This window comes from Onychomys torridus, chromosome 5, assembly GCF_903995425.1.
Source record: "Onychomys torridus chromosome 5, mOncTor1.1, whole genome shotgun sequence".
In the NCBI taxonomy this organism is placed as follows: domain Eukaryota; kingdom Metazoa; phylum Chordata; class Mammalia; order Rodentia; family Cricetidae; genus Onychomys; species Onychomys torridus.
This window is the reverse complement of record NC_050447.1, coordinates 30,803,487-30,815,646: the sequence shown is the minus strand read 5'-3', so window position 1 is coordinate 30,815,646 and position 12,160 is coordinate 30,803,487.

Below are 12,160 nucleotides of genomic sequence, written 5' to 3'. Positions count from 1 at the left end.
CTTTAATCCAAGCCAAATAATATTAAAGTAGACAAAAGGTGTCATTTTACAGTCCCCAATGAGGATCAAACAGTCATGAAAATTTATGTGCTGAATAACACTACATCAAAATATATAACTCTAGAAATGTTAGAAATAAAAGGGGAAATGTACAGAAACATGTATTTTTAGGAGAGAATGAAACAGTCCTCTCTCTACCTCAGCAGGTAGGAGACGTTGGAAGTAATACATACATGAGTTGAGTCAATCTATTTTTTTTTTATGCAAAAACTTGAGTATGTAGGCCAGGCTAGCCTCAATTTCATGATCCCCTTTGCCTCAGCCTCCTAAGAGATGGAATTACAGGGATGTGTTTTACTAAAATAGTAAAGTGGGTTCATATAAGGAAAAATGTTCTTTAAACTTCTGTAAAAGATTTATAAAAGTGTACCTTACTTTAAGTCACAGAAATAAGTATAATAAATTATTTTTGTTGTTTTGTTTTGAATAAAAGTTTTTCTGTTGGACCTGGCTATTCTGGAACTCACTATGTAGATAAGGCTGGACTCTAACTCAGAGATCTGCTTGCCTCTGTCTTCAGAGTGCTGGGATTAAAGGTGTGAGCCACCATGGCCTGCTGCATAATGCATTCTTTACATATTTTATAAGATGAACTATGTAAATAACTAAAAATAAAAATAAAAAGCAAATAACAATGGAAATAAATTTTGTCATTCAAAATTGAAGTTATAGAATAATGGTCTCTACATTACCATTACCAATTATTTAGGTATAAAATGAACCTAAGAATATATTTTAGTGATACATGGTGTGCTGCCTGAACTGTTCTTCAAGGATAAAGGCAAGTCAATTCTGTATTAAGTAAGAAGTAATGAAAGTAAACTGTTCAGTTGAAGGCTGAGAACCCAAAACCAACTCAGGGGAACAGATAAATATAAATGGAGAAGAACAGAAATAAATTAAAATAGACAATAAATAGAGAAGAGATTAAAGAGATAATTATTGTAGGAAATAGTTTGTAAACTTTCTCTCTCTCTTCTCTCCTCTCTCTCTCTCTCTCTCTCTCTCTCTCTCTCTCTCTCTCTCTCTCTCTCTCTCATTGAAGAGAGTTAACTGGGAATGGGGGTGTGAGGCTGGCCCAGGGGGAAAGGGAGGGAGGATATCTAAATAAGGCTAACAATATCTGGAAAAGTCACAGGGAAATGTTTTGCAAAGCTACTTTAAAATATGTGTAAGAAAAGGAGACATATTATACAACATATTAGAATTTCAAATTTGCATTGGAGCCAATAAAGAACGAAACAGATATCACAAGATATTGGATCACAGATGTTCAGGGGGGAAACAAGAAAGACATTGGGATCTTTCACACTGTCTTTACTGAGTATTTGGTCCATTTATTTTTTGATGATTCAGAATCCTCTTTTTATGTGTGCCTTGCCCCCTGTTTTGTTTTTGCATGTACAGGCTACTTCTGTGTATAAATAGCCCAGCCTGGTGAACAGTTCCTGCATCAACCTCAAGGCATCTCTTCCTGGTACATTCTCCCTCCCTAAACTCCATCATTTCTTTTTAAGCTAGCTCTGCCTTTCTTTTTCCCTTCCAAACTTTACCCTTTGGATCTTCCAATCTGATACAGAAAGGCACTAAATGAAAGAGCTTGAACAAGTGACTCCCAGAGAAAGTTCAGCCCCTCCTGCTGTCCAACAAATCTGGGCTATTTTACTTAAAGTTTATACTTTTTAGGAGCCTCAATTGAAACTAAAAAAGCAAAGAAAAGTCCAAAAGGGACCTCCCAGTCCTTGAGTTGTAAGAATGATGAGAAAAAGGAAGGATTATATGAGCACTAGATATTGAGACCATAATTGGAAAAAGCACAGGGACAAATAGCCAAACTAGCAGAAACACATGAACTGTGAACCACTAGCTGAGGAGGCCCCATTGAACTGGACCAGGCCCTCTGGATATGTGAGACATTTGATTAGCTCAAACTGTCTAGGAGCCACTCCCCCAACCCCTCCACCCCCGCCCTCTCAGCACTAGAGACCAGGAGCTGTCCTTGTTGCATGAGCTGGCTTTTTGGAATCCAGGGCCTATGCTGAGACACTTTGCTCAGCGCTGGTGCAGGCAGGAGGATACTGGACCTGCCTCAACTGAATCTACCAGGCTGGGCTAACTCCCCAGGGGAGACCTTGCCTTGGAGGAGGTGGGAATGGGGAGGTAGATTGGGGGAGAATGCTGGGGGGGTGGGAGGAAAGACGACTGGGGAATCCGTGGCTGATTTGTAAAATTAAATTAATTATAAAATAAAAATATTTTTTAAAAAGGAAATAATTGTTTGTCTCATGATCAGATCTTCAGTTTGGACTATGCAGTTTCAGAATCAAGTGATGGAATACACATTGGGGATTCCTCCACACAGGTAGTACTTAGCATCTGGCTTCAGATGGTACATATTATAATATTCACTAAAAAAGCAACCAACAAATTTTATTGGAAGCATATGAAAAATGATTGAGAGAAGATATTAAGTTTTAAAAATGGTGCTGTCAGAGGCTGTGAAAAATTTCTTTTTGGGCATTAGTTAAGACGTGACAATCCTTACTCTAATACCTCAAGGGGATTTTTCTTGGTTTCTGTATCATTATTCACTCTCCTTCTGCATGGTAGATTGATTTAGTTATTTAAGTGTTCCTGTATGTAAAAATCACCTTAATTAGTATCAACCAAGGGACACATTCACAGAGCCAACTTTGAGGTGTTTGATAGAATATCAGTATGGCAAAGCCACTGGATTTCTTCTGAAGCAGGTGATGAGAAAGGTTTGAATGTAATTTTTAACCCCTAATAACTAATGGTTCATTTGGAGGGAGAGTTGGAGGAACAAGGTATGAGAAAGGAAGAGACTTATTTGTAATTCACAGAAGCTAATATGACTCTTATATCCACAGAGTTCTCCAAGTCAGGGAACACATGTGTTTGAACCTTCTGCCGAACTTCCTTTCCCAGAGCCAAAAGCAGTTCCATGGATGATGGAGGCATGCCATCTCTCTTTGGTACCTTCCATGCCAGAAGTGTGTTTGATACAGAATTGTTGCGATGGGAATAGGATGATCTCTGCATAGAAGTTGTTAGTTACTCAGAGGAAACCCTTATCTGAAAACCAGATTGCTGGGTTCCATTTGTGAGCAAGACTCCTCAACTTCACATTTCAAATGCTTGCTTTCTAAAGCTCAAGTCTAGGTTGAAGACCTGCTTATGGGATAATTAGTAACTTGACCTTTCAAACCCCCCAAAGTGGGAGGTTCTTTTGTGGAGTCCCCCCCCCCCCCCCGTATGGTTCAAACAGATTCAGCAGCAGCATAAGCCTTGAATAGACTAACATGGTCTGTTGGATAGTGGGGGGAGCTGAACTTGTTCTGAGAGTCACATGACTAGATGCTGTGATTTGGTGGCTTACTATGTGGCATCATTGGGATGACGTTATTTATTTTCTTTGCCAAATAAAGAAAAGGAAGATGAGGAGGAAGAAAAAAGAGAGAAAGATATGCTGCTGTGGTTGTGCTGAGGAGGGGAAATAGTTTAAAGAAGAGTTAAGAGAATTAGAATACATGTGTTGATTAGTGTTTTGTCAACTCGACACAAATTAGAGTCATCTGAAAAAAGGGAAACCCAACTGAGAAAATGCTCCTACTATATTGAACTATAGAGGCATTTTCTTGATGAATGATTGGTGGTGAAGGGCCCAGCTGATTGAAGGCAATGCAATTCCTGTTTAGGTGGTTCTAGAACACATAAGAAAGCATGCTGAGCAAGTCAAGGGGAGCAAGCCAGCAAGCAGCACTCTTGCACAGCATCCACTTCAGTTCTTGTCTCCTGGTTCCTGCCTTGAGTTTCTGCCCTGACTTCCCTTCATGATGGATGATAAGCTGTAAGGTGAAATAAATCCTTCTCTGCCCAGGTTATTTTTGGTCAAGGTCTTTACCACAGTAATTGAAAGCAAACAAAGAAAAAGATGTATATTGCTTTGGGGGAAATCTGCATGCAAGGACCCGTGATGATCTGGCACACACTCTGACTTAAAGAATAGGGACTCTTGTTTCATGGTCTAGGCAAAGACTATAGAAAAACTGAAGCAACAAGGACAAATAACCAGAGCTAGCAAATTTTGTTGTCTTTGCCTTAGGAAGAATGGCACACCAATTTCTGAGGCATTAGTTATGGCTCAAAGAATATGACACACAGCACCAGCACTGTGAATTAGGAGGGAATTTGGAAAACTTTTAAGTGCAGTGCTCAACTCTATGATAAAGAAAATCCAGACTTCCACAGTTGGTTCTTTTTGCACAAATTTGTTTCAGTCTGAAAGAGCAGAGTCAATGCTCTCTCAATATGTCAACTTTCCAATACAAGGGAAGCAGAAAAGGTGGGGGTTGGAGTTGGGTATGGGATTGGTATTTCATAGATTGATGTTGAAGTCACATGCAAGTTTATATAAACACTAAGAATCCCAGCTTTCAAGGTCATGAACTTTCTAGTCACAGAGGTGGTCAGTGAGTGGAGACAGAGGAGAGACAGTGATGACTCCTAGCTTGCTCACTAGAGCAGTGAATAGGAACAGTTGGCCACAGCATCATGCTTCCCAAAAGACATCAGTCTCCAAGAGAAAGTTATCTCCAGACACAATCTACACTGAGTAAGAGATGCATCTAGCTTAGGACAGCTTGGAAGCCCATTTATCAGAACCACTGATGACGCTGTCTGTACAGAGCTTAAACAGTAGCTCAAGAAACCCTACTTGGCTGTGTTGTCATGTTGTATACCACCCAAATCATGATGCCTCCATCACTTGATTCTGCTCTCAAAGGCAAGAAATCTGTCTTTGCATGTCTAAAAAGAGTGGCTATTAACCGAGTGAAAACTGTCTCCAACAATGGGTCAATTAATGGCTGCATTTTAAATAGCTTCTTTAAAAACAGCAATTAATTTCATGCATTTTGGATGTCTCTCCTGTGTCCCTTATCTATTTGAAATCACTGTTATTCTGGGAAGAAATGGAGACTATTATTTATGAAAGCTTCACAGATCGTATTCTGTTTTTTTTTTTTTTTCTGTAATGAATGCAAGATAGAATTAGGCTTTAATTATTGCTGGCACCTTTTCACTAGTGGAAATAGACTTTAAAAGGCAGAAAATGAGAAGAATCCACCCTGAAAGGAGAGTTGATCAACGCTCAGAAAGAATATTTATCCAAACAGATCTTCAAATCCAAATGCTATCTGATCAGGGAAAAAAAAAAAAAACAGACTCCAAATACACATGGGCTATTTCTATTTACTTATTAATATTCCTTGTACTTTCCTAGTCTGCTGGGTTAGGACTATCATAAGCCTTTTCTGTGGTGAAAAAAATCAAGGATACTATTCCCCCCTCCTTTCTTTAGGCATTACCTTGGCTGTAGCAACATTATCTTTCATAGGATTAGGCTCTTCTGCCCTCCTATTTATTTTCCCAAGAAGCTGCAGAGAGAACATGAGTGACTTTGGTCCAAAGGACAGTGAGCAATAATTTTTCACTGCTTAGATTATCTGGTTGTAGGAACTGGGTAAATCTAAGTTCAGAGAGCAAACGTAAGTTGGGTACTTTCTGCTGACCTTGCCAGGACCTTGCCGAAGATATCTGATTTTTACAATCTCATACCTATAGGTATGGTCTAGAGAATCTCACTATCAGTGCTTTTACCATTTGGGCTGAGCAAATCCTGTGCTGTGAAGGGCTGTGTTGTGCACTACACAATATTAACAGCATCCTTAGCCTCTACCCACTACATGCCAGCAGTATCCCTCTCCCTTCAGTTTAGATGACTAAAAGTGTCTCCAGGCATTGCTAAGCATCCCCCAAGGGAACAAACTCACTTCCAGTTAAGAGTCACTTAAATAAATATAACTAGTTGAGGTAGTGGATACTAGACAGGAGCTAGGCTAGTTAGGTAGGCACATGAGCAGGGAGCCTTCAATTTCACTGTCTGTTTATAACTGATTGTAAGGAATGAAATGGTCAGAAAAGAGACTATGCATGTTTTAAATTTTAATTGTAATTGTCAGTTTGTTCTCCAAAGTAGATAAGACCATTTACAGCACTCCACTATTCTGTATCACCAGGCTAAATTTATTTTTGTCCAATCTAATAAAAAGAAAAACAATTTTCCTGCTTAAATTTGCATTCTACCAATAGCTGTTAAGATGAATGTGGTTTTTTTGTTTTGTTTTGTTTTGTTTTTAGATTCTCTACCTCTTTCCATATAGGGCTGTTCCTCTTTTTTTTAATTGATTTATCTATTTGATACTTTCTATATACAAACATGTTATAATTGTTACAGAAGAATACTACTGGAAAATATGTAGTTGATATGTGGTTGATTTCTTTCTTTCTTTCTTTCTTTCTTTCTTTCTTTCTTTCTTTCTTTCTTTCTTTCTTTCTTTCTTTCTTTAAACTCTTTGGGGGCCCACCACCCAGTTCCCAAATACATACATACATGGAGACTTATTCTTATTTATGAATGCCTGGACTTAGCTTGACTTGTTTCTAGTCACCTTTTCTAACTTAAATTATGCCCTTCCTTTTGAACCACATTTTGTCTCTGGGCTTTTTACCTTTCTTTATTCTATATATCTTTGTTCTCTTCTTATTCCATGGCTGGCTATGTGGCTGTGACTGGTCCCTGGTGTCCTCCTCTCCTTCTCCTTTTCTTGCTCCTCTCCCTTCTCTGGAGCCTAGATTCCTCCTGTTTATTCTCTCTGCCTGCCAGCCCCTCCTATTGTATCTTTTGCCTAGCTACTGGCTATCCAGCTCTTTATTAGACCAATCAGGTGTTTCAGGTAGGCAAAGTAACACAGTTTCACAGAGTTAAACAAATGAAACATAAAAGAATGTAACACATCTTTGCATCATTAAACAAATATTCCATAGCATAAAGAAATGTAACACATTTTAAAATAATATTTTACAACAAAAATATACATCAGTAGCTTTTGGACCTTACAGTGTATCTCTAAGCACATCTGAATTTCAGACCATGGTTTGTTTGTTTTTTTCCAAACACAAACTGATGTCTCCTCAATTGCAGTGTAGTGATACTGAGCCATGAGGTCTTGGAGAAGAACAGGTGAGTGTCTATTTATGAAGTCTCCTGCACTGAGTCTGCTAGACAGTATATACTTTAGGAAAGATGTTTCCTTCTGCATGCAGACTTGGCTGTTCTACACAGGAAGCACAACAGCCCTTCTAGCCATCCACAGATGTTCTATTCTCTTTGCTTCCTGTCAGCTGAAAGAGAAGTCTGACTCTGTTACACCATATACTGATTTACAATTTCACTTAAAATTGCTTTGCTTTATAAATCATCTTAGCACATACAACAATGTTCTCATTAGAGAGCATCAAATATCAAACATAAAGTGTGGATCTTCTTTGATGCTTTAACTGCAAAACTACTCCATCCAAAGGCAGCTGCTGACATCCAAGGCATTCCCTCCAGTCTGTTTCTTATAATAGGACACAACCATTATTTTGTGTGTAAATGCATTGGTGTCTTGTACATGGTGATGTGTTGTTGTGTCACTCTACACTCTTAGTACATGCACACCTGAAATTCAAGCATTTAAATGATCATTTGGCATTTCATAGTATTAGAGCTTTGGATCATTTTTCATTCAGGGATATCACAAACCATGCTGAAGGGAACAGCTTTTCTTGTTTGGCTCTTGAATGTTTCTTAGAGTGTCATGTTCTAAAGACTTGGTTTCAACTCTGCTGTGCTATAGGAAGCAGTGGAATCTTCAGGAGGTGGTACCTAAGAAAACTCAGGCCATCATAGGTGTACATTTAAAGGCAGTAGTTACACCCTGAACTATGCATCAATCTTTGCTTTCCAGCTATTACAGAATGAATATCTTGCCTCAGTATGAGTTCCCTGAAATTGATCTTACTAGTCATGGGCCCAAGGGCAACAGAACCAAGTACTATGGCCTGAAACCTGTAAAAGTATAAGCCAAGATAAATGTTTCTTCTGTAAATTTGACTTAGCTCAAACATTTTGTTGCAGTAATGCAAAATTAACATAGCAGCCTTATATCTCGCTGTTCATTTATCTACAATAGAACCGAATAAGTGAAACTGTCAGCATGGAAGCAGTACACACAGTTTACGTTTTAATGAACGTATTATTCTCCAAAATGTCTACATAGGCCATCATTTTACAGCATTACATCTGCTCAATAGAGTGCTAGTCAGAATTACTTGTAGCTGTGACAAAGCATCTGGATAAAACAACATAAGAAAGGAAGGATTTTTCTGAGATTCCTGTTCACCCTGGTATGGAAGGTGTGGTAGTGTCAGACAGCTCACATCACTGTGTGGAAAGCATGGTAGAGCCAGGTGGCTCACATCACTGTGTGGAAAGCATGGTAGAGCCAGGCGGCTCACATCATGGCGGTCAGGAAACAGAGAGAAAGAGAGCAAACACTGTCAAGTCTTCTAAAGAGAATGCCTCCTCTTTATTTCCCCCATCTCCCAATCTGTGCATGGAGCTGCTTTCACTCAGGTTCGGAGCTCTCTCTTCAGTACCACTCTGTGAATGCTGGCACAAACACACGCAAAGGTGTGCTTTATTCATGTCCTCGTGCTTCTTAACCCAATCAGGTTTATGATCAACATTCACCTTCATCAATTGGGATTTTTAGATAATTCATGAAAATATTTAAAAAAAAACATTTTAATTTATACTCCACTGATTATTGGCAAGATGAGTATATTCTCTATTTTTCTTGTGTTTGTTGACTTTTTTTGCCTTTTGTGATTTTCTTCCTCCTTTCTTGTTCCCATTGCTGCATTGAGTTGTTTTTTCTTTTTATTATTGATTTGCATGACTTTTTAATATGCCTGCATATTAATCCTTCATCAGTTATACACGTTGACTGAGACTAGAAGATGCCATGCAGCAAGCATTTCAAAGGGCATCCGGTTAAAAAGCTGCTGTCTGAGATAATTAGTGAGCCTTTCCCAGATGCACTGTGTTCCTGTTTCTTTGTCTCTGTTCTCTCCATTAGGATCTGCACAACAAATTACATGTTGACATCATCCCTCTTCAGTGATGGTGCTCCCCCTCTGAACTTCAGGATCTCCAGCATCCCATAGTGTCCCCCACCTCCCTGCCTCTGAGCTCAGAGATCGTGGCTTATGTCTGCTCAAGAGAAGGACAATACTGCCCTTTTCTCTGTCTGTCCCACCCAAGCCTCTCCTTGCCTAGAGAAATAACTCCATGTATGTAATACAAAACACTGTGTCTATAGAATATTAATGAATGTTGTAGGCAGTCAAAAGTGGAGACATAAGTTTGCAAAACACTTAACTGAACCAAATCAAATAACTTTTCTTCACTGCAGGCCATTGTTTTTCTCTTAGAGCCTTTGTTATGCCAACCTGCAAAGTGACCCTCCAAGAGGGGATGGCATCAGTACATCTCCCAGATGCATTTAACAAGACAAGACTTTTCCCTAGAGCATCTCTTAGGACCAATCACTGTGGAAGATGCTTCAGGGCATTTTGTTGTGATGCATGCAACAAGGATACATTTTGACAGCTGCCTCATGTACTTCCTGGAATGTGTTTTGGGGAAGGAGGGCACTCTGTGTCACATTTGCCTATGATAGATAATCATATATATAGTGTGTGTGTACGTGTGTGTGTGTGTGTGTGTGTGTGTGTGTGTGTGTGTGTGTGTTTGTGCATGGTAAATATGTGTGTGTACAGGTGCATGTATGTGCCCATGTGGACACATACATATAACCTTGTGGACACTGGATATTGTTGTCAGAAATCTTTCTCAATTACTCTCCTTATGTATGCAGGTAAGGTCTCTCATTTGAACCCAGAACTCAACAAATTTGCTAACTTAGCTTCCTACCTTGATCTGGGGAATCCTTTGTCTATACTTCTTAAATACTGGGATCTCAAATGGGCTGCCAAGTCCACCTAGCACTTAAGTGGATGCTGGACATCTGAACTCTGGATTTACTACTGAGCCATCTCCTCAGCCCAGTTTTTCAAAACCACATGATTGGGTTTAGGATTCCGATTCCGAGAGTGTCAGTGAAGGCAGTTCCAGAGAGCATTAACTAGGGAAGAGAAGATCACCCCTGTATGTGGGTGGTACTATCCCATAGGCTGGAGACTCTAGACAGAATAAAAGGCAAAAAGGAGAAAGCCAGACCATTCAATGACCCTCTTCTCCTTACTTCCCATCTGTCATGAGGTGAAGGGCTTCCCTCCCTTACCGGCTCCATGGTGTTTTACTGAAATACATGGGGCCAAGAAAACATGGACTGCACCCCCTGAATCAGGAAGCAGAACTGAATGCTTCTTCCCTTAACTTGTTCTTTCAGGTATTTTGGTCACAGTTCTGGCCAAGTAACTGACACAGGGGCACTGGAGCATCGTGTCCAGTAGACATTCTCTGGGGAGTGCCTGGTGCCAACTTTTACCAAGATTCCTGTATGAGCTGGGGTGAGGGCTTCCCAAAGATATTTTCAAGCAGGGACACAGGCATGTGGCTCTAGCAGTCTGAGTCTCTCCTCCCTCAGGAAAGTCAGTTGCTTCAACTAAGGTGACCATGACCGTCAGAGTACTGAGAAAAACTGGATGAGGTGACAGTTGCATCAGCATAGGTCAGGTACTCAGATGTGCGAAAGCAATATTGTTGGTTTGTGGTCTCAGATTCGGCACATTGCAGAGTGTCAGAGAAAACCCAGACTTCAAGTGCTCACTGATGCCCTAGCCAGTTTTAATGTAGAAGAAATGTTTGAGGAGAAGAGACTCCAGTGCCCCCTTCCTCTGGGTTTCCTGTCAGCTCCTGGCCCTGTACTGCACCCTTCCCTGATAGATCAATTCCTCTCCCATCAGCCCTGCATACCATGCAGTTCCTTTAGTATTTGCAGAAATGCTCGTATCACGTCCTCCTGAGATGCCTGCCCCAGCTGGTGAGCATCGCCTCTTCAGTCTGAAGCTGCTGAGAGTCCGGCCTCTTTTTCTCCCAGCTCTAGCCATAGTGACTGCTTTCTGTAGCCGACTCAGGTGTTACCTGCTTTGTTCCTAGTGTTAAAGCCTATCAGCTTAAACACCTAGTGCTACAGTTCAGATCTTGACCCATTTGTGAAAGGCTTGGAGCCCAGCCTCTAGCAGTGCTGGGATGGGGTGAAACCTTTAGATGCAGGGGTCCGGCGGAAGTTAGGCAACTGGGGATTTTGAAGGGGGGTATTGTGACCCTCCCCCATTGTTATCTGTCCTTGGCTTCCTGGCTGCCATAAAGTAAGTTGTCCTCCTTCCCTGTGTGCTCTGCTGTGGTAAGTGGAGCCACCACAGGCCCAGAGCAATGAGGCCAGTTGACCATGGACTTAAATTCCAAGACTGTTACTCATACAACCTTTTCCTCTTTTCAGCATGATTGTTTTAGGTATTTTGTCTCAAGAACAGGAAGCTGACTAAGAAAACCAAACTGGCTTTTGTCTTATGACTGAATCTTTGCTGATAAAAGAAAGGACAGAAGTGGCCTTGGGGAAAGGAGTAGATAGGCGATCCATCTTCTAATCTAAATCTTGGTTCAACTATGAAATTCTTTGCTGCCAGCCAGGCAGGACATGGGTGGTGTGTACAGGATCTTCTGACATCAGTTTGAGAGCTCAGAGTGTGGTTAAAACCCCTTCCCAGGCACAATAACCTATTTAAATGGATTGCTTTATTAATCATGATATGTCTCTTTTGTGTCCTCCTGGGATTGGCTGTTAAGACATGTTTTCCTTTAAGTCTATGGAAAGTCATCAGTAATACATTCAAGTGGTGAGGTGATGTTGATCGCTGTTCTAATGATCATTACACTGTAACATTAGCTTATAGGTATTAACATTCTCCGTTTTATAGGATGTTGTTAATCAGTTACACACACTTGCAGAAGAAACTAAGCCCAGTAGCTTAGCTTGGTGCTTGGTATCTGCTTGCCTCATGAGTTTAGATGGGGACAAAGGACTTTCCCAGGATAGGGCTCAATAATGAGAAATTAGACACTTAAGCTTCCTGACCATGGTACTGCACATAGTAAAATGCTTCC